The sequence below is a fragment of the Choloepus didactylus genome, chromosome 4 (assembly GCF_015220235.1).
Source record: "Choloepus didactylus isolate mChoDid1 chromosome 4, mChoDid1.pri, whole genome shotgun sequence".
Classification (NCBI taxonomy): Eukaryota; Metazoa; Chordata; class Mammalia; order Pilosa; family Megalonychidae; genus Choloepus; species Choloepus didactylus.
This window is the reverse complement of record NC_051310.1, coordinates 149,825,790-149,850,048: the sequence shown is the minus strand read 5'-3', so window position 1 is coordinate 149,850,048 and position 24,259 is coordinate 149,825,790.

Sequence of the window (24,259 nt, the reverse complement as noted above, 5' to 3'; positions counted from 1 at the left end):
AGCAAGATTGTTAATGAGACAAGATATGACCAATGGTTACACTTCTTTCCAGGTCTTAATCGATATTTATCATCTTCCTCCTCTACAATCACTTCTGGATTTCCCTTGCCTTTATGCAGCAGTTCTCTTGGTCCACCTCACTTGCACAGACCCATTTTTTCCTCCTGGAATTCTGAGGCCACCATCACCATTCCCCTGTCTGACTGTAGCTGTGGCCAATTTACAGGTATGTCAATCAGGGTTGGTGCAAGTGTAGCAGCAATTCTATTTCTTAATGATAAATAAGGTCAATTATTCCTGCCATTATAGTAACTCCATTCTTTGCCTGCTGATCTACACACATGATGAAGTGCAAATGACCAGGGAACAACTATAAAAGGTAGTTACATTGGAACACTTACTGTGCTCCCTGAAAAGCATTCTCCACACCACAGCAGAGCTTTAAGTAGTAGGATCAGAATGCTCAGATTCTTAAAGGCTGTAATTGTCTAAGCAGCCACTCTTATATCTACCCTTGGTTCCCCAGATTCTTGTGTTCTGTCTGTCTGGAACACAACCCCTTATAATGCCCATTGGTTCAAAATACAAATTAAACCTTAACAACAGAGCCCCAACTCTGCAGGGTATCATCCCCAAGTTGGTCCTTTATTTTCACCTTTTAAAGGCTATCTCCATCAGACTGACAGATTTTGGTTGAGGCAGTATATTGCAGCACCACTGGATCACTTAGTTATGTACCATTGTTGTACTTTCTTTCTCTGTAAAATGTATTCCTTTGCCCTAATCCATATCATAAAGGATATTAAGCATTCTGAGGCACTGGATATTTCTTCTGGCCAAGATACTGGCAATAGGAGAGTGAAACCCATACTGGAATACACATTTATTGCAGAAAGGACAAGTTATTGTTCTTCCAGTGTGGAAGTGTCCAATGTAGACAGTTTGCTATAACATTCCTGATTGAATGCCTCAATATATGGTACAATAACAAGGGTTTTGCATCCATCAATACAACTTCAAGTAAAACATTCCACAATGGCAATAGTGAGAACTTCCTTAGTGACAGGGAGACTATGCACAAACTTCATCCTTGCCATCATAACTGCTTCACCCATGGGTCCATTGTGCAATGTAAGAGTTACTGAGCCACATCATCATCTCTGATATTTAACATTATTCTTGGAGTGTGCTGAGATATAAAACATAAACCAGAAATATATGTCTTCCTTCTCACATTCTTCTGGTTTAAGGAGCAATTACATCACATCTGTACTTAATCATATTCCATTTGAGGGACAATCCTACAGTTGAACAGGAGTTACAAAGCTAACTCACACATAAAAGTAAATAAGAAGACAATATGATAAACTAGAGTCAATTGACAACTCCCAGCAGAACACTATTCTCTGATTCTGTTTCTTCTGTTTTCTAGGGGTAGGATATTCCATGTGAATTGAATAAGCAACAGTGGCAAAAGACAAAATTCTTGATGACGAATGATCAGAATTCCAAGTCATTGTAACTTTGAATTTGGCATACGTTTTGTAATTCTGTTGTGAACAATCTTTTTGATTAAAATCAATATATCTTTATTAGATTAAGTGGAAGTAGTTGGAGGTTGGTGGCTATTTTTGTGTTCCTCAACCACAAAAAATAGAAACATTATCAGTGTGCTTTGGAAAATGCGAAAGAAGTCAAATGTCCAGAAACTAATCAATTAGCAATCATAAAGGCATTGAAGTAGAAAGCCCATGCCTCTGAATGGATACTAAAAATACAGTGATTAGAACAAAAAGGAAAAATCAGAAAAAAATATAAATTTTAGCCCACCTGGTTTCTCAAAACAGAGGTGAAAGATCCCGACATTGTGTTCAAATGAATGAGTATTTGAATAAGCAAACAAAAGATTGAATTCTTCAAACACACAGGTATAAAACACATAATTTTTAAAATAAATTAACTGGTTCAAAATATTTTAAGGAAATGCACCACAAAATAACTGTAAAATATATGGGGTGACATTTATATAAACTTGGGGTAAAGTATGAATTTATATGTAAGGCAACAAAAGAAGAAAACATAAAAAAAGAAGACTGGTTGATGAACTTTAAATTTGTCAAAAGCAAAAAGTAAAGCTGTGGCAGATAGAGTTAGGTACTCCAGATAAAACATTGCTTTAATCTTAATAGATTTCCTGTGGGTGTGAAGGAATTTTAAATCAAAACTTTGAAGATTTTATTTTTAGTTAAGATGTGGCCAACTGAATCATAATAAGTCCTAATCCTATTACTGGAGACCGTAGAAGCAAAGAAAGTCATGAGTAGGAACCAAAAGCCAGACATCAGCAGGAACTGGAAGAGAAGGAGAGGACATCACTATGTGCAGCACCATATGACAGGAAATTCAAGGAACACAAGCATCACTGGCAGCAGCACCAGAATGCCACAGTCTTTGGCAGAAGCATCACCTTGCTGATCCTAGAGTTTAGACTTCTCTTACTTCAAGACGATGAGCCCATAAATTCCCATTGCAGAAGCCAATTTCTTTTTTGATATTTGTCATAGTTTCCTGGAAGTTTACAACATGGGAAAGATATTTGTACTCCCTGTATGACAAGGCATTGATACTTACTAAACCTGAAGAATATTATAGATCTTTAAATCAATAAATAGAGCAGTTCAAACTGGCATTCAGAAAGATAAGTAATGCAAATGCCCAATACATAAACTGTACCTTGTAACTGGTAATTGTAACAATGCACATTCAAACAAAGTGTCACTTTTGCTCATTATTTATTTATAGTTTTATTCAACAATTAACTGACAGAAATTGTACTTGTTGGGGATACAATGATGAAAAGGAACAACAAAGTACTTTCCTTCATACAGTTTGCAGAGGTTTAACTTGCAAACTTTTGTCTTATATTATAAAAATGTACTTGTTAACAAGGCAAGAAGTTCATAATAAGACATTGAATGAAAATATTCAAGTAATAAAAAATGCCTCAAGTAACCATTTTTATAATGTAAATACAAATAGAAAAATGAAAAACCTAGTAACACATGCTACAATACGGATGAACCACAAATACTATGATTAAATGAAAGTAGACAGTCACAAAATTCTATGTATTGTATGAATCCATTCATATAATATATAAAGGAATTGCACATTATATAGACAGGAAGCAAATTACTGGTCACCTGGGTATGGGGTGGGACTGATCACTGACTGAAATTGGATATAAGGGACATTTTTGGGATAATGAAAATGTTCTCTAAATTGTAATGATAGTTATACAACTCTATAAATTTAACAAAAATTGTTGAATTATACACTTAAAAGCAGTGAATTTGCAGTGTATAAATAAATCCTCAATTAACCTGTTAAAAACTTCAAGTGAAATTTTCCCAGTCTGCTTTTGAACTAAATTTGGAACTCCCATAAGTTTTCAAATATCACTTCCTTATTTCTCAAACTCCAAATGTCACAAGCAGTTAAGGACGAGAAGTGATGGTTTTTCTTATATCTGACAGTGGTTCAAACATGTATTATCAGTGGTTCAGATGAATTTCAATAATGCAATGAACACCTAAAGTAAACCTAAAATATTTTATATTTGGATAAAAAGAATTATCAAAGGGACAAAATCACTAAACATCACACTGAACTGTTCAATTTCCCTGTGACTCCTTTCTGCAAAATGTGATTATTTTCCATCTGAATAAATCAGTGGGCACAGAAGACCTGGTTTCCATGAGAATCATGGGCTATGTAGTGGTCACTAATATCCAGTCTTGCTAATTGGCTTCTTTCTTAATGGTATGGACCATTTAAAAGTCTTTGTCTTAAGGAATGGTGCTAATTCCAAAAGGCTGTTATCTTTTCTGTGTCCCAGTTCCTTGAAGTGCAGCTAAGTGAAATCTGAGCCTTAATAGGTATATAGGAAACCTGCTCCTTTTTATTCTTTTTGCTTCTCAAACAGTTGCCTTTTCTTTGCACTCTTTATTTGAATTATTTTCACTAATATTGTTTTAAAATTCTCTGGTCTATTTTCATAGTTGCACATGTATTGTGAAATGAATATATAATGCTTTCCAATGAGCTATTGTTTTTATTAAAGTGATATGTGAAGGGTCTTAAATTTTCCATTCCTTTTCTCTTTAAAGGTTAGAATCACAGAAAAAAACATTTCATCTAAGTCCTGCCTATTCCATTCCAAATGAGCACAACGCAGCAGAACAAGATCTCTCTATGTTTGGACAGAATTGTATGACTAAGTCTTAAAAATCATCACAATATTTAAAATAAATTATTGATCATTTACATAACCATAGCATGCTCTGATGTTTTTAATGTATTGACTTATTTAATATTTGCAACAGTGCCATGAGCTAAGTACTATTAGTATCCCTATTTTACAGGTGAGAAAATTGAGGGTCATAATAGTGAAGCAATTCACCCAAGGACACAGCTCATAAATCAAGGAGATGGAGATTCAAACCCAGGTTGTCTGGTCCCTGATTCTACTTCCTAACCTGAACATTATATTACTGCTTTGGAAATTTCTCATATCATTTTTTCCTATTTCCTTCAGTACTTTTAAATTTTAAAAACTAAGTCCATAAATTTTACTTTTAAAAATATAGAAAATAAAGGTGAATATTAAGAAAAAACATAAAATCACCTAATACGTCACAATACAGAAACACTGTAATATAACCCTGAGCAATATATGTGTACTGTTTAAAATGTTTTTTAACTTAATGACATTATATATATATAATTTTAAGTTGTTTCAATGTTATAATCACTTTTAAAACCTACATTGTATGTAGTTACCACCTTTCTTACTTAATAAGTCTCTTATTCTTGAACAATTAATTATATTCCAAAACTGAGGTGAATCACTTTTTTGAAATATATTTTTGTCCTATTATTTCCTTACAATTAATTTCAGAAAATGGTATTGGCTAATTGTCCACAGGAATATGTATCAACTTATATACATATAAGCTGAGAATGAGACAAACTGATTCCATAGCATTGCCGGGTTTAATCTTTCCTATCTGGTGAGGGAAAAAGGTATCAAAAGACCTAGTTTCTAAAGTTGTAGTAAAACTAGACCTTATCTCCAATTTATACAGAATAGTTCATATTTATCTTATTTTTTAATTTAAACTTCAATTTATCTAGATTTCCCTTTTTATAAGGTATACAGTATGAGTCTAACAAAGTTTTTGCCCTGGTATTGAGCTGTTTATCAAACAACTATTAAATACAATTATTGAATAATCCACCTCTTTTACATGTTTGTAATGTTTCATTTACCATATAATAAATTTTCATATGTATACATCAAATTTTAACTTTTTGTTCCAATTTTGTGTTCTATGCTGCTTATCATTTCTCTAATTATTGAAGACTTGTGATATCATTCACTATTTTGTAGAGAAAATATTTCCAAAATTTCCACCAATCCAATTATATTTGTTTCTCTAAATTTTCCTGGCTGTTAAAATTAAAATCCATGATTTTATCATGATCCAAAAGAATACTACTAGAAAGTTGCTGGACACTGCAGTATTGTATACTTAAGTTCTGAGAGAATTGTCCATTTAAAAATATTGAGTCTTCCTGTCTTTTAGTATAATTTGATACAGTGTACCAAGAATGTTTTATATTTACAGTTTATTCTATTATAAATTGGATCTTATTCATCAACATTTTAACAGGTTAGATTGCCTTTGAGTACTTACTAAAATTCTCTGATCGGATCTAATTTTTTTAATTATGTTTCTTTAATATTTCAAGGAGTTTATATTATTACCTGCAAATAAAAATAGTTTATCTTTCCCCTCCACTATTTCCTATCACTATTTAATTGCATAATTCTTAGAACAGAAGTAGACTCTGATTCTAGTAGTTTTTCTCTGTTGTGTTTCTGCTTTTAATATATATTTGCAGTCATACCTCCAACAGTTAGATTGAAAATTCTATTAAAAGCACTAGGTTAAAAAAAATGCTTTTCTACTTTTCTTCCTATTTTATGGAGAGCTCTTGTGAGGGAGATGCACTGAAAAATATACAACTTTTTGATATATCTGTTTATTAAATTTTTATTGAAAATTCTTGTGAAACTAAATCTTTCTGGTGCCTTTTTTTAAATACATCTTTGCTAGAATTAGTTATGCTTCCATTTCCTCATATCTTCCATCATGTTTTCTCTTTCTATAAAATTATGCCCTTTATTGCAATAATCAACTTCATAAGCATCAAATTTAATATATGATTATCACACATTTATGTTTTTGTGGTTTTATTTCCTCACTATTAATGTAGAATAATATTTGTATATTTTCTATTTTTTCTTTGTCAACTTTGCACTAGCTTTTTCTATGTTATTTCTTTTAAGAAACTATTTCTTGACTTCTGGGAAGATGATGGAGTAGGTGAGGTAGAATGGGCTTTTCCTGCATCAGAGTAACTAGAGAGGGGCTGGAGGACACCAGAGACCATGGTTCTGGAGTGTGACCAGTCATAGAGGGTCCCCCACAGTATGTGGAGGGGACACTGACAAAAACAGAGGAGAGAGCAGCTGGAGGGATGTGGTGAGTGTGTTCCCCATTCAGACCACCCCCCCAGGCCAGCAGCAGCAAAACCACTGCTGGGCAAGGGAGTGAGCAGCAGCTCTCCACTCCTGTCTACCTACCTTGACAGTGTGCTGGGAGGTGATCCTCCACAGCCAGAGAGTGGAGAGCTCCTATGAGGGAGCTAATTGAAGAGGCACTCAAAAAAATCCATTCACAATAGCAACTAAAAAAATCAAGTACCTAGGAATAAACTGTTATTAACAATGGATGTAAAAACCTCTACACAGAAAATTACAAAATTTTACTAAAAGAAATAAAAAAGGACCTGAATAGGTGGAAAAATATTATATACCCATGAACAGAAAGACTAAATACTGTTAAGAATGTCAATTCTACCAAAATTGATCTACAGATTCAATGCATTCCCAATCCAAATTCCAACAACCTAATTTGCAGACTTGGAAAAGCTAGTTATCAAATTTATTTGGAAGGAAAAGAGGCCTAGAATTGCCAAAAACATCCTAAAAAAGAAGAGCAAAGGGGGAAGACTTACACTCCAGACTTTGAAGCCTGCTACAAAGCTACAGTGGTCAAATAGCATGGTTTTGGCATAAAGATAGACATATTGATCAATGGAATCAAATTGAGAGTTTGGAAATAGACCCCCAGATATATGGTCAACTTATTTTCAATAAGGACCCCAAATCCACTGAAGTGGGACAGAACAGTCTCTTCAACAAATGGGGCTGGGAGAACTGGATAGCCATAACCAAAAGAATGCAAGAGGACCCCTACCTCACACCCTATGTAAAAATTAAGTCAAAGTGGATTAAAGACCCCAATATAAGAGATACTATCATAAAACTCCTAGAAGATAATGTAGGAAAACATCTTCAAGACCTAATATTAGGAGGCTGCTTCTTAGACCTTACACCCAAAGCACAAGCAATGAAAGAAAAAGAGATAAATGGGAACTCCTCAAAACCAAAATCTTCTGCACTCAAATGAATTTGTCGAAGAGGTGAAGAGGCAGCCAACTCAATGGGAGAAAATATTTGGAAAGCATGTATCTGATAAGAGACTGATATCTTGCATATATAAAGAAATCCTACAATTCAACTAAAATAGTACAAACAGCCCAATTATAAAATGGGCAAAAGATATGAAAAGACTTTTCTCCATAAAGGAAATACAAATGGCTAAAAAGCACATGGAAAAAAAAATGTTCATCCTCATTAGCTATTAGGGAGATGTAAATCAAGATCACAATGAGATATCATCTCACACCAATAAAAATGGCTACCATCAAACAAACAGGAAACTATAAATGCTAGAGAGGATGTGGAGAAATTGGAACTCTTATACATTGCTTGCGGGACTGTATAATGATATAGCTACTCTGGAAGGCTGTTTGGTGGTTTCTCAGAAAACTGGATATTGAATTACCCTATGATCTGGCAATTCCACTTCTTGGTATATACCCAGAAGATCTGAAAGCAATGACACGAACAGACTTTTGTACACTGATGTTCATAGCAGCATTGTTCACTATTGCCAAGAGATGGAAACAATCCAAGTGTCCTTCAAAACATGAGTGGATAAATCAAATGTGGTATATATATACAATGGAATACTATGCAGCAGTAAGAAGCAACATGGTTCTGAAACATATGGCAACATGGATGAACCTTGAAGATATAATTCTGAGTGAAATAACTCAGACACAAAAGGACAGGTATTGTATGTTTCCACTCCTATGAACTATATGAACAATGTAAAATCAGTGTCTTATAATATAAGAATATTGGGGATCTAGTGATGGTAGCTAGTGAGGGGGAATGATAATCTAATATGTTCATATATGTTAATGATGATGAATTCAAAAGTATGGTGATGGATAGGGGTGATGATTGTGTATTATTGGGATTATTAAATATCAGAGCTGTATTGAAGGTGAATAGGATTGAAAGGTGTTGTTTAAAGGCATGTTTCCCACAGATCAGCACCACAAATATAGGTAGGTGCTTGCAAGGTATATGTTTAAGGTATAACACTAGCACTGAGAGTTGACAACAGAAGGATATATGGGGAAAATCTACATATTGCATACTAGGAACTAAAATTAATAAGAATACCATACTAGTATTACACAAATACTAGGGACAAATAATCAAGGGCTGACAAGAGCTACAAGATGTTTTGGGTCCCAAGAATTGTTTAAAATGGAGAGTGATGAGGATTGTACAACTAAGTGATGATAATGTGAGATGTGGATGGATTATCATGGACATAACATATGGTATGTGAACTTAGGAACCCCATATTTATAAGTCAAGGCCTCAATTTTGAGGCTTGCTCAGGTGAAACTTATGGTAGTAAAGAAGAGGCTAAGCCCATCTGTAATTATGCCTAGAAGTCACCTCCAGAGAACCTCTTTTGTTGCTCAAATGTGGACTTTCTTGCTCTATGCCTAATTCTGCAAATAAATTCATCATCCTACCCCCAACATGGAACAAGACTCCCAAAATGAATGAGCTTTCATGGCAATATGGGACATGGATTTCAGGAATGAGCCTGACCTTAGCATCAAAGGGTTGAGAATGCCATTTTGACCAAAAGGGGGAAAAGGAAGGCAACAAAAAATAATGTTTTAGTGGCAAAGAGAATTCAAATAGAGTCAAGAGGCTGTCCTGGAGGTTACTCTTAATGCCAGCTTCTCCTAGATATGTGTACTCACTAGGTTTATTTGTCAGAAATTTAATTCCTTCAGAGTGTCCCTATGCCAGCTAAGTCCCAGAACCCAGAGGGAATAACCTCTTCAAGAACATCAACTAGATGTGTCCCCTTTGCTCATAAATTTGACACCCCTTTTCAACATGAACAAGTTAGGGTGGTCACTGCCTAGACATCCTTGAAGATCAGGAAAGTGATTAAACTAGAGGAAGGGGTAGTACCAGACAAGATGGAATTTAACAAAGGATTATGAATACTGAATCATCATATAATTTCCTTTTTCTTAGTTGCTAGAGTATTAGAATAACTAGAAGGAAAGAATTGACATAGTGGAATTGTAACCCATAGCATCCTTTGAAATTTGTTCTTGTACTTGTAAATGATAATTTGAAAGCTATACCTTTTTGTATATACATTATATTTCACAATAAGGAAATAACTTAAACTATGGTACTATAACTCATAATAACTTTGGAAATTTCCTATATATCTACTTGTTAAATCACACTTTGAAAGATATTACCTTTTTGTATGGATGTTGTATCTCATAATAAGGAAATAATTGAAAGTGTGGAATTGTAACCTATAATATTTTTTTAAATTTGCTCTCTACTTGTTGAATTGCACTTGGAAAGTTATCACTTTCATATATGTATGCTATATTCTACAATAAAAAATATGATAAAAAGAAACTATTTCTTGAATGGTATTATCTTTTGCTTTCTCATTATTTAATTTCTCCTTTTCCGTCTAATGTTTTCATCTTCATGCTGTATTAAGGGCTGGTTTTCTAAAAATAAACATAGTGTCCTTTTACTTTCATTCTGTTCGCTAATAATAAGAGCAACACAAAATATCACTTTTCCTTTCACATGCATCCCATGTATTTTGGAATTCTAGTCTTGCTATTACAATGTTATAAATTATGAGTAGTCCCTTGATACCTTCTAGACTTAGGAGTTACTTAGGAGTACAGTCTTTAAAATGCCTAATTTATTTAAAATGTACTTTTCTGGCAAGAAAAAAATAGCTAAGATTTACATTTTTTCTAAATTTACTTGAGGTTTTTCTTGTGTCTTGGGATATAACCATCTAGATTAATGTTCCCTACTAATACAGAGGATAGATATTCAATGTAAAGCATAAACATGTATTGCATGTAGGATATTGTGGTTAGATCAAGCTTCATAACTGCATTATCCACTTCTAATTTATCCTTACTATATTTAGTACCTAATTTGTAAATAAAAGAGCTTTGTCAAAGTCTTTCAGAATGAGTCTTATTTTATTTAATTTCTTTTGAATTTCTCAAGCTTTTCTCTCAAATGTAATAAAGTACATGAACTTCAATGGGCATTCTGTATTTGATCCATAACTTTTGGATCTATATAATGTGTTTAATGCTCTTTATTTGAATTATACTTTTCCAAATAACAACATTTCAAAAATGGGCTTTTTAGTGTAATGGATTGTAGTTATTAATACTTCAGGCTTTAAGTTTGAGCAGGTAGCACCTGTCACTTATCAGCTGTGTGAATCTTAAAATACTCGGTCTGTATGTATCTTGATTTGCTATACCTCATATTTCTGAGTAAATGATGTGAACAAGCTTGGCACATAATAAGCTCTAATTAACAACACTAACTATTAGCTATTATTATTCTCTTTCATATTTGTCATTTCTTTTTTCCTCAAGTTTGTGTTTATGTACTTCATGCTCATCAAAAAATCTTGTGATCATAATTCAAATATTTGAGCTTATTCATGTAGCAAATCTTTTCAGAGAGGCTCTGATTATGAAAATCACACTCTTCTCATGAACTACTGAATCTTTTAAAATATTGTTTGACTTTATCCTATTCAATCATAATAATATAACCTGCTTTACATTAATTCTCCGCTGTAATTTGAGAAAACTGTCAGATATTCTATGCTGCCTACACACATTGGTCTAGGAAAATGGAAAGGAGAAATTTACACTTTCTTTAATTTTATTTTATTATATGTAGGGTCTAGCTGTGAACATGGAGAAGAGAGTTTGCTCTGAGTGCACAGTCCTGTGATGGGAACTTCACTGGCTTCCTGAGTGGTGTCTGCTCATTTGTGCAGTGTTCAGGTGCTGCTGAATTCAATTTCCAAAGTCATTTTTATGTTTGAGATTTACTCTCTCCAAATTTCCCATATTCTACTGTTCTGGTTTGCTAATGCTTCCAGAATGCAAAACACCAGAGATGGATTGGCTTTTATAAAAGGGGGTTTATTTGGTTACACAGTTACAGTCTTAAGGCCATAAAAGTGTCCAAGGTAACACATCAGCAATCAGGTACCTTCATTGGTGGATGGCCAATGGTGTCTGGAAAACCACTGTTAGCTGGGAAGGCACGTGGCTGGTGTCTGCTCCAAAGTTCTGCTTTCAAAATGGCTTTCTCCCAGGACATTCCTCTCTAAGCTGCAGTTCCTCAAAAATGTCACTCTTGCTTGCACATGGGATATTTGTCCTCTCTCAGCTTCTCCTCAGCAAGAGTCTGCTTTCAATGGCTGTCTTCAAGCTGTCTCTCATCTGCAGCTCCTATGTTTTCTTCAAGTGTCCCTCTTAGCAGTAGCTCATCTTCAAAATGTCACTCTCAGCTGCACTGAGTTCCTTCTGTTACGGAGGCTCATTTATATGGCTCCACTGATCAACTTAGACCCACCCCGAATGGGCGGAGCAACACCTCCATGGAAATTATCCAATCAGAGTCATCACCTGCAGCTGGGTGGGGCGCATTCCAAAGAAACACTCAAAGAATTACAATCTAATCAACACTGATAATGCCTGCCCACACAAGATTACATCAAAGATAATGGCATTTGTGAGACATAATACATTCAAACTGGCACATCTACCCTTCTTTCTAGACCCTGAAATAATTCTTTATTTGAATTATACTTTTCCATATAATATTTATTATTTAATTATTTATTAAGATATATTCACAAACCATCTAATCCATCCAAACTATAGAATCACTGTCTCACAGTATCATCACCTAATTGTGCAATTATCGTCACAATTAATTTTAGAAAATTTTATTACTCCAAAAAGAAAAATACCAAATAGACATAAAAAAAGAAAACCCAAAACACCTCATACCTCTTATGCCCCCTATTATTGATCTCTATTATTGATGTTGTACATTTATTAGTGCTAATGAAAGAATATTAAGGGGTTATTGTTTGTGCAGACCACAGTTTGCAATAAGTACTTTTATCCCATATATCACTCATTTTATTAGCCCTTTGTTTTAGTTCATAAAAGAACTTATTTGTAGTGCTAATCATAAACATCATGTATCACAAGAATCACTGTGTTATACATTCCTATATTTTAACCTCTAGCTTTTCTTCTTGTGACATTCATGACTCTAAATATCCCTTTCAAACATATTCACCTACAATTCACTACTATTGCATATAATCCCAATATTGAGGTATCATCACTTCTATCCATTTACAAACATTTAATTTCAACCTTATTAAAAATTGTGTACATATTAGGAAACTGCTCATAATTCTCTACACTTATTCTATCTCTTGGTAAACTGTATTCTAAGTTTTGTGATTATGAGTTTACCTATACTAATTAGTTAATATTAATTAAATAATACAATATTTGTTTTTTGTGTCTGACTTATTTCCCTCAGGATATGTCCTCAAGGCTCATCCATGTTGTTGTATGCTTCAAGACTTTTTTTTTTTTTTCCGCAGATTTATAGGCATTTTATTTGGGACACCAAAAGTTTGGCTACAGCAAGGAAACTAGATCACTTGCAAAAATGAAGCAGCTTCAGGGGACTAGGGTTGGCAAACAATTTTTATAGACATAAAAGGGAAGTTAACTTGACTCTTATTGATTGGAAGAGTGCTTGTCAATCTTAAAACATGTTTATGGCAGGTTTGAGGGGTCAAATGGGTCAGCTGCCTTGGTCTGGCTTTCAAATTTCAAAAGATAAAGAGGAAACTCGGGAGGAATTTCAAAGAGAATAGGGCACCTTTTTTTTTTCCTGGATCCAAGGGGTTCCCCAGGGCTTTCTCTAGTGAATTTAATCAAACCCTAAGTGTGAAAAGCACTTTGAAGACTCTCTGAACTCCTGGAACAACAATGGTTGGAGGGGCGTATCCTCCAGCACTTTCTCCCAGAACTTTTGAAACTTGAGCTGATGAAAGAGGAGCCATGGGAGGTCATTTCCACCCTTGGTCTCCGTTCCTTGCATTTTCTTCATATTGATGCCACTTCTCCTCCATGAAAGGCAGCCTTTCTTGTGGTTGGATTATTTTTAAAGAGTTTTATTGAGATATGATTGACACATAGTAAACTGCACATATTTGAAGTATACAATTGTTTAAGTTTTGACACATGTATAGCAATGTGAAGCCAGCATTACAGTCAGGATAATGGACAAACCCACCACCACAGAAGTCCCCTGGGACCCCTTGTACCTGCTCTCTTAAGCTCCCCTCCTATCTCCAAGCAACTAGTGCTCAGCTTTCTATACATATAAATTTGCATTTTCCAGAATTTTATATAAATGGAATCACTGATACTTGTTCCCTTCAGCTCTGGTTTCTTTCCCTCAACATGGTAATTTCAAGATTTGCATTTACTGATAGCTCATAATTCTCTTGTGTTTCTGAGTCATGGCCCATGGTTTTGATAGGCCAGAATTTGGTCAATCATTCATCTGTTGATGGACATTTGAGTTGTTTCCTCTTTGACACTACTACAGATAAAACAACTGTGAACATCTGCATTCTTTTCTTTTTGCAAATATGTGCTTTCATGTCACTGGGGTAAGAAGTCAGGAGTGAACTGCCCAGATGAATTTTAGGTGTGTATCTATCTTTTTACAAAGCTGCCAGGCTGTCTTCCAAAGTGCTTGCACAATTTTCCATTCCTACCAGCAGTGTTGAGAGCTCCTTTTCCTCCCCATCCTTGCTAGCACTTTATAAGTTCTGTCCTTTTTCATGTTAAACATACTAACAGTTGTGTGGAGCTATCTCAGGACTGTTTTCCTTTACATTTCCCTTATGGTACATGAGGTTGGGCATCTTTTTAGGTGCCTATTGGCCATTTGTACATCTTCTTTCATGAAGCCAAAACTAGAAAGTTGTCAGGTACAGGAGGAGCACTCCTCCTTGTCACCCTCATGTCTTTCTGTCTGCCTGCCAGAAACTTCAGTGGCCTGCCTTTCTCTGGGTGCAGGGCATGGGGCTGGCCCAGTCTGATGGCCCAGGCTCAAAGCCCTGCCCTTGCACTCTTTGGCTGTGCGTGTTGTTAAACAGCTGCCCTCTCAGATGACTGTCCAGGAGGGTATCTGTCATGTTCCAAAACAAGGCTGCTGTTGGACTGCAGTGATATGAACAAAGGGCCTGTGCCAAGGACAGTGCTGACCAGCAGAGAATCACCAAACCCCATCCAGAAGGGCAGGCAGGTATGAGGGGTGTAGCTCTGGGCCTTGAGCCTCTGTGTACACTACATGAACTTGGGAGGGGTTGGGGGTGAGGGTGGATGGGTAGGGAAAGTCACGAGGAAAGCCAAGGAGGGCCACCTCCAGGGCCCAGCCATCACCAATTTTTGTGTCTCTTGGATTATTCCGGAAGGAAGAGATACCCAAACCCATGGAAATGATTGCAAATGCATGCTTTGGACCCTCAAACTATAGCAAAATTATGTCACTCACAGGATTTATAAAATATGCCTGCTCTCAGGGCCCTCTTCCCTCTGGCAGAGGTTCAAACACAAGGCCTGAGCCTTCAGTTGTATGACAGACATCTTCCTCATTTGTCAGGGTCTGTGCCCTGAAAATACCAAAGAGCCTCTTTCAGGACATCATGCCTGCAGGGACTAAGGGTAAGTAGGTGCTGCTTTCAGGGGTGCCTTGGCCTCCAACAGCCCCAGCTCCAAAAGGATATGGGCCTGACAGCCTGAGAACCTCAGCCCCCACCCTGGGACTCCCCAGGGCAACTAGCCCTACCTCTTCATTCTCTCTGGCAAAGAAGGCCAGGCACAAGAAATGTGGGAAGGTGAATAGCAGTGACTGGCCCCTGGCAGGAAGACCTGGGCCTGAGCAGCCCCCATGCCAAAACCTTAGGCTCTGAGCAGGGCCAATGAGGAACTTATCCCTCCCATGGAGAACTGTACCCCACAGGCTGCTCTTTGCCCACCTCCCACCTCTTGCAGGCTAAAAGCAACCTTGGAGTATCTGAGCTATTGCCAGGGTGGGGGGAAGGGGCGGGGATCTGGGTCCACTCCTAACCCAGCAATATGGCAGGACATGAGGGCTGAGCCTCCAAGCCATCTGTAACCAGCTGTGGTGGGGGTGACAGGGCCCTTGAGCTCCTGCCACATCCTCATCTGGGAGGAAGGAGGGGCTCTGTGGTTGGTCTGGCCTGCTTCCTTGCCTCCAGGCTTGGCTCTCCACCCAGATGGAACATACCTGGCCCACTCCATTCTGCTCATTACTTATTGCCATGCCACAAAGAACAAACCTCTTTCCACTGGGAAGAAGTGGGCAGCCTGCAGCCATCTGCTGCCCACATGGCAGAGGGTGAGGTGCATGGCAGATTCTTCTTTGGGGAGGTGTGCAGGAACTAGCTTTGGGAAAATTCAAGCTCCTTCTCTCTTGCCAAAGATTCCATCAAGAGTGAGAAGCTCCCCATCATCACATGGCTCAGAAGATCTCAACAGCCTCCAAGAATCCATTAAATAAGTTCTTTTGAAACATTTTTAATGCTTTCTCTAGGTTATTAAACTGGGGAGTTCTATGCAAGGAGCTTTCAGGGAGCTGAGAGAGAAAGAGGAAATTTATCTCTTCCCTGTATTTTTTTCCCATGGCACTTCCCTTCACTGAATCCTCTTCCTGAGCTCACCACCATGGGGGGTTCAAAAGGAAGTTAGCTGGGACTGTATAACGTGGCAAAAACTGGAGTGGCCAATGACTGTTACTAAATATACAAATATGAAAATGTTTTTGCATGTGGGAAAGCAAATGAATGTCAACCATGTAGAAATTTGGAAAAGGGATGGTATTCAGGAAAAAACATAATCAAAGCAAACTGGAGTCTATGGTCAACAATAACATTGTAATATACCTCCGTTAAATATAACAAAGGCAATATGCCAATGCTAAATGTATATGAAAAGGGGATATAGGGGAGTAATATGGGATTCTTGGTAGTGGTGTTATTTGCTGTCCTTAGTAGTATATTGTATTGTATGACATGTTATTTTTCTTTTTATCATTTTTTCTTATTGCTAAAAAAAAAAAAAACAATTTTTCTTGTAGTAATCAGTATGTTCAAATGCTGATTGTGGTGATAAATGTACAACTTTATGATGATACCATGAACAACTGATTGTACACTGTGGATAAATGTATGGTATGTGAATATAACTCTATAAAATTGTAGGAAAATATATGTATAGGAGTAAAAGTGTTGGAGAAAACATGGTGAGAGGGATGATGCCTCACTAATATGGACTAACTACAATGTGTAAACTCAGAATTGAATCTTAGAACATAGCCTAACGTGGACACAATAATTGTAATAGTCCCTAGATTGTAAGCTCTTACAGCAGTTAACTCTATCCCTGAATTGTAAGGCCTATCTCTAAACTTTAAGATGCTGATCCCCTAGCGTATGTTGTCACAAACATTGGGACTGGCAGTTTGATGTGCTGAGCCCTCAAGCATGGGACTTGCCCTTATGAAGCTCATTACCACAAAGGAAAGTCTAAAGTTGTATGTAATGGTGCCTAAGAGTCTCCCCCTGAGTACCTCTTTGTTGCTCAGATGTGGCCCTCTCTCTCTCTAACTGAGCCATCTCGACAGGTGAACTCGCTGCCCTCCCCCCTACGTGGGACCCGACTCCCAGGGTTGTAAATCTCCCTGGCAACGCAGAGTATGACTCCCTGGGATGAATGTGGACCCGGCATCGTGGGACTGAGGGTATCTTCTTGACCAAAAAGGGGATGCAAAATGAGACGAAATGGTTTCAGTGGCTGAGAGATTCCAAATGGAGTCGAGAGGTCACTCTGGTGGACATTCTTATGCACTATATAGATAACACCTCTTAGGCTTTAATGTATTGGAATAGCTAGAAGTAAATACCTGAAACTACCAAACTCCAACCCAGCAGTTTGGACTCCTGAAGACAATTATATAATAATGTAGATTACAAGGGGTGACAGTGTGATTGTGAAGACCTTGTGGATCACACCCCCTTTATCTAGTGTATGAATGAGTGGAGGAATGGGGATAAAAATTAAAGGACAAATGGGGTGGGATGGGGGGATGATTTGGGTGTTTTTTTTCACTTTTATTTTTTATTCTTGTTCTGGTTCTTTCTGATGTAAGGCAAATGTTCAGAGATAGACTGTGGTGATGAACGCATAACCATGTTATCATACTGTGGACAGTGGATTGTATATCATGGATGATTGTATGGTGTGTGAATGTATTTCAATCAAACTGAATTTAATAAAAAAAAAAAAGGAAGTTAGTAGTCATCCTGGGGACACCTCCTCACTCTGGGTAAGATGTAGGGCTCTGTATAAGAAGTAGCATCCACACTTGCCCAAGGAAATTCATTTCAAGTTTCCTTCTTTTGGAAGGTCTACTGGCTCCTTCGCAGAAACCATCCTAGCGAGGTGTCAGTGTCACACTCCAGTTGCCTCCCCCTGAACCCACAGCCCTGCATCAAGACACATCCCATTCCACAGTTATTCAGGAGCTACCTGGTACCATCTCACTTCCATTCTCATTGTTAACTCTTCTGTGACTTATCTCTTCACCATTTTTGGTTTGAGCAGCCCACTGAGTTTCAAGCTGCCTAGGTTGAATACATTCAACATCTGTATCCTCCCTCCTATTCCTACCACTTGCACATGATAGGAGATGCTCTAGAGATCACCTGTTCATCAGTCATAGCTAAATGTGTTTGAAGGGTATCACCACCTGAATGTGCTGGTGGCATCCAGCAGCGTTGGTCCCCTAAGAGAGTCCCAGAAGTGTTTCTGCACTCTGTGAAGAACAGTACATTTGGCAAACCAAGAAACCGATCAAAGCCAGGTCAGGTTTCTTTGATCATATTCAGCAGATTTGTGGCTGAAAAGAGCTTCCTTCTTTCTTTCCAGGCTTTTATTTGTGAGATCTATTTTTTCTTTCTTTTTATCTTTCACTTAACCTTATTAATAGTCTTCATTTCTATACTATCCTCCAATCCTCCCTTTCCTGTCTTTTTTTTTTTTTTTTTTTTTTCAGCCAGCAGAACTCCTGTTAGTATTTCTTGCAGAGCAGATCTCTTGTTAACAAGCTTTGGCTTATTTGTGAATATTTTAAACACTCCCTCACTTTTGAACCACAGCTTCACTGGATAAAGAATCCTTCACCAGCAATTCTTCTTTTTCAGAATCTTGAATATATTAAAAGACTGCCTTCCCATCTCCATGGTGCCGATAGTAGCCAGCGCTTAGCCATATATGGCTTCCCTTGTATGTGCTAAATTGCTTTTCACTTGCTGCTTTCAGGATTCTCTCTTTCTATTCAGCATTTTACAGTCTGATTAGTATGTGTCTTGGGGTGAGTCTACTCTGTTTTATTGTACTTAGAATAGACTGGGATTCTTTGATTTGTATATTTATGGGAAATTTTGCACAATTATCTCCTCAACTTTCCTTCCTGGGCCTTTACTCTTCTCTTGTCTTTCTTGACACTTGATATTTTTATATTAATGCGCTTCATGTTTTCAATCATTTCCCTGAAATCCAACAAATTTTTCCATTTTTCTCTCCATTTGTTCTTTTGTGCATTCGAATTCAGTTGCTTGGCATTCTAGTTTGCTGTTTCTTCCTCCTTCCTCCTCAAACTTGCCATGGTGTGTCTCTAGTATATTTTTGATTTCATCTACAATATCTTTCATTTCCATAAGTCCTACTATTTTACTATTTACTCTTTCAAATTCATCTTTATACTCTTCTGGTGTCTTCTTGTTGTCCTTTATCTCTTTAAACATATAAACATCTCAGTGAAGTTATTTAGGAGATTTGTTTGAATATCTTTGATTAGTTGCTCCAAATTCTGTTTATCTTCCAACTTTTTAAGTTGATTCTTTGGCTTGGCCATATCTTCTTGTTTCTTGATGGGCCTTTTGATTTTTTCTGGTTTCTGGGCATCTGAAAATCTTGATGAGATTATTTTGAATGTTGATTTCCCTATCTTATCTAAGATTTTGTTGGTGCAGGTGTTTGCACTGAAGGACTCCTTCGACACTTGGTTTGTCCCTATTTCCCAGCCAATCCAGGACCAGGATCTCAGGGAGTGGTGCAACACATTTTGGAAAGCTCTTACAGGGTGGGCAGAAAAGCATCATGCCAGAATGTACTTTCCCAGTCTTCCCAGCTAATGGCAGTCTAGGGCCAACTATTCCCCAAAATGCTGCCTCTCCCAGAGAGCAGCAAACCACTGGGCAGTGTCTAGACTAGGTGAAGATCCAGTTCAAGGCTGCAGGACCCACAATGTTACTCTCTGGTTTCTCTGTTTTGATTTATTGATGTGATGTATTACATTAATTGATTCTTTGTGTTGAACCAGCCTTGCATACCTGGAATAAATTCCACTTGGTTATGGTATATAATCCTTTTAATGTGCTGCTGGATTTGATTTGCAAGTAATTTGTTGAGGATTTTTGCATCATATTCATTAAAGAGATTTGTCTATAATTTTCTTTTCTTATAGTTTCTTTGTCTGGCTTTGGTATTAGGGTGTTGTTGGCTTCATAGAATGAATTAGGTAGGCTTTCCCTCCTCTTCAATTTTTTGAATAGTTTTAGCAGGGTTGATAATAATTCTTTTTTGAATACTTGGTAGAATTCACATGTGAAGCCATCTGGTACTAGACTTTTCTTTTTTTGGGAGATTTTTGATGACTGATTAGACCTCTTCATTTGTGATTGGTTTATTGAGGTTTTCTATTTCTTCCCAGGTCGATGTTGGTTGTTCATGCTTTTCTAGGAAGTTGTCCATTTTGCCTAAGTTTTCCAGTTTGTTAGTATATAGTTGCTCCTAGTATCCTCTCGTTATATCCTTTATTTCTTCAGGGTCAGTTGTTATGTCTCCTTTTCCATTTCTCATTTTATTTGTTTATTTGTTTTCTCTCTCTCTCTCTCTCTCTCTCTCTCTCTCTCTCTCTCTCTCTCTCTCTCTCTCTCTCTCACTCTCTCTCCTTTTAATGCAAGCTGAGCTAAGGGTTCATTAATTTTATTGATTTTTCTCAAAGAACCAATTTCTGGTTTTGTTGATTTTGTTGTTTTCATGTTCACAATTTCAATTATTTCTGTTTTAATAATTGTTATTTCTTCCCTTCTGTTTGCTTGAGGGTTAGTTTGCTGTTCTTCCTCCAGTCCCTCCAGGTGCAGGTGAGCAGTTAATTCCTCAATTTTTGCTCTTTCCTTCTTCTTTTAATGTAGGAATTAAGGGCAATAAATTTCCCTCTCAGCATTGCCTTTGCTGCATCCCATAAGTTATGATAAGTTATGTTTTCATTTTCATTTGCCTCAAGATATTTGTTAATTTCTCTTGTAATTTATTCCTTCACTCACTGGTTGTTTAAGAGTGTGTTGCTTAGCCTTCATATTTTTGTGAATTTTCTGGCCGCCTACCTGTTATTGATTTCCAACTTCATTCCATTATGATCTGAGAAATTGTTTTGCATAATATCAATATTTAAAATATATTGAGATTTGCTTTGTGACCCAACATGTGGTCTATCCTGGAGACTGATCCACATTCACTAAAGAAAAATCTGTATCCTGTTGTTGTGGGATGTAGTGTCCTATAAATATCTGTTAAATCTAGTTTATTTATTTTCCTTTCAACATCTCTGTTTCCTTATTTATTCTCTGCCTAGATGTTCTATCCATTGATGAGAGCAGTGTATTGAAGTCTCCAACTATTATTATAGAGCTGGCTACTTCTCACTTCAGTGTTGTCAGTGTGTGCCTCATCTATTTTGGGGTACTTTGGCTCAGTGCATAAATATTCATGATTGTATCATCTTCTGGATGAATTGTCCCTTTTATTAATGTAGCACTCCCTTTTGTATTTCTTATAGGGCAGGTATCTTATCTCTTTTGATTGTTTTACATTTGAATTTTAATTTGTCTAATATTAGTATAGCTACTTCTGCTCTCTTCTGGTTATTGTTTGCATGATTATTTTCTTCCAACCTTTCACTTTCAACCTATTTTGTCCTGTGTCTAAAGTGAGTTTCTTGTAGACAGCATATAGATGGGTCCTGTTTTCTAATCCATTCAGCCAGTCTGTGTGTTTCTATTGGGGAGTTTAATCCATTAACATTTAAGGTTATTACTGTAAGGGCAGCAGTTTCTTCTATCATTTTGCCTTTTGGATTTTATATGCCATATCTTATTTTTAATCTCTTTCCTTCTACCCTTCTTAATGTCTTCATTTCTGCACTCTTCTCCAAACCTGTCTTTCATCTTTTCCTATCAACCTGTAGCACTCCATTTTGTATTTCTTGTAGGGCAGGTTTCTTGTTCACAAACTCTCTCAGTGTCTGTTTGTCTCAAAATATTTTATACTCTCCTTCATTTCTGAAGGGCAGTTTTACTAGATATATAATTATTGGTTGGCAGTATTTCCATTTCAGTATCTTAAATATATAATAGCACTGCCTTCTTGCCTCCATGGTTTCAGCTGAGAAATCCATACATAGTCTGATTGAGCTTCCCTTGTATGTGATGGATCATTTTTCTCTTGATGCTTTCATAACTCTCATTGTCTTTGACATTTGATAATCTTACTCGTGAGTGTCCTGGAGCAGGTCTATTTGGGTCTATTGTGTTTGGGGTATGCTGCACTTCTTGGATCTGTAATTTTATGTCTTTCATAAGAGATGTGAAATTTACAATGATTATTTCTTCTATTATACTTTCTGCCCTTTTGCCTTCTCTTCTGCTTCTGGGACACCCAAGACACATATATTTGTTTGCTTCATGTTGTCATTCAATTCCCTAAGACACAGCTCATACTTTTCCATTCTTTTCTCTATCTGTGCCTTTGTGTGTAGGATTTCGGGCCCTCTAGTTCAATAATCCTTTCTTCTACCTCTTTGAATCTGCTGTTGTATGTCACCATTGCGTTTTTCATCTCTTCTATTACGCCTTTTATTCCCATAAGTTCTGCCACTTGTTTTTTCAAACTTTTGAGATCTTCCTTATGTTCACCCAGTGTCTTCTTTATATCCTCCATTGCTTTTCCTATATCTTCTCTCAACTCATTGATTTGATTTTTGAATTGATTTAGCATGTTTGTTTGAACATCTTTAATTAGTTGTTTCAACTCCTGTATCTCATTTGAAGTGTTACTTTGTTTCTTTGATTGGACCTTATCTTCATTTTTCCTAGTGTATACTTGTAATTTTTTTGTTGGTGTCTAGGCATCTAAATTCCATCATTAGTTTATTCTAGAGGTTGTTTTCACTCTTTTACCTAGGGTTTTCTTGTTGGTTGGATTTGTTCTCTATCTGTTCTTCATGGTTCAGTTCAACTTATTCTAGACCTCTAATATAGCTTCTGTTTAACTGATAAAAATTCCTTAGCCCTTGTTATTCTGATTCTTTCCCTATGTGTCTCTCACTGGCCAGTTGACAGGTTAGCTTTGCCCCCCAGTCTCCCTCTAGAACCAGGAGCTCACAGCAGCCTGCCACTGGGGTGTAGGTACTGTGCACCACAGCAAGTCCTCTCTGTGTGGGTAAAATAAGTCTGCTGGCTTCCACTGGTGCTCTGTTTTTCACCAGCCAGCAAGCCCCAGGTTTGTTTTAGAGCACTGCTTTAACCATTGGGTCATCCATATTTATCAACTTAAATAGAGCTGGTTTCCCATTCTGGAGGTGTAGACCAGATCCAGTGGGCCTTGGATATGGTCTGGAAAGGTTTTGATAAGTCCTAAAATTCCCTTGCACTTTTGTTCTATCAGATGGGGCTCTTCAGTGACTTAATCGTCCTCCAAAGGGGTTTACTTTCTGGATCTGGGACTGTGTCAAACCCGTGCAAGACTGAATTACCTCTTGGAGGCCAGCTGAGTCTGACTGGGTAGGACTGAATTACCTCTTAGAATGGTGAAGTCCATCTGGAAAGCAGTTTGGTGGTTCCATGGGAAGGTAAATATGGGGTTGCTATATGGTCCTGAAACCCTGCTATTGGGTATCTACTTGTAAGAAATGAGAGCAGGGACATGAATGAACATTTGCACACTGGTGTATATGGTGGTATTATTGATGACTCACAATGGTTGTTGGTGGCCTAAAGGTACATTGACTGATGAACAGAATGGTGAACTGTGGTGTGTACATACCATGGAATGTTGAGCAGTTGCAAGAAGAAATGAAGGTGTGAGGCATGCAACTAGTTTCATGGACACTGAGTACAGTATGTTGAGTGAATTAAGTGAGGAATGAAAAGACAGATATTACAATGCCTCACTAATATGGACTAACTACACTGTACAAACTCTGACAATTAAGGTTAACCTAACAGCATAGGTTATCAGGGGAAGGCTTATTGTAATGATTCCTGTATTGTAAGCTCTCACAGCAGTTACATCTATTCCTGAGTTGTAATTATTATTTCTAAATTCTGAGATGCTGAGCTATTTGTGTATAATCTGGTTGGTTGCCAGAACTTTGAGTATCTATGTGATGCCTGTGATGCAGAGCCAGAGTTTGGCAGCTATGAATGTCAGCATTACCCCAGGCAGCAAAAGTTAAAGAAGCTGAGAAAACATCAGACTTCAATTAGAGATACGAATGAAATGGATTTGATTAGGACTAAGATAAATCAGACTAAACAGTAAATAATGATATTGACTTTGTTTT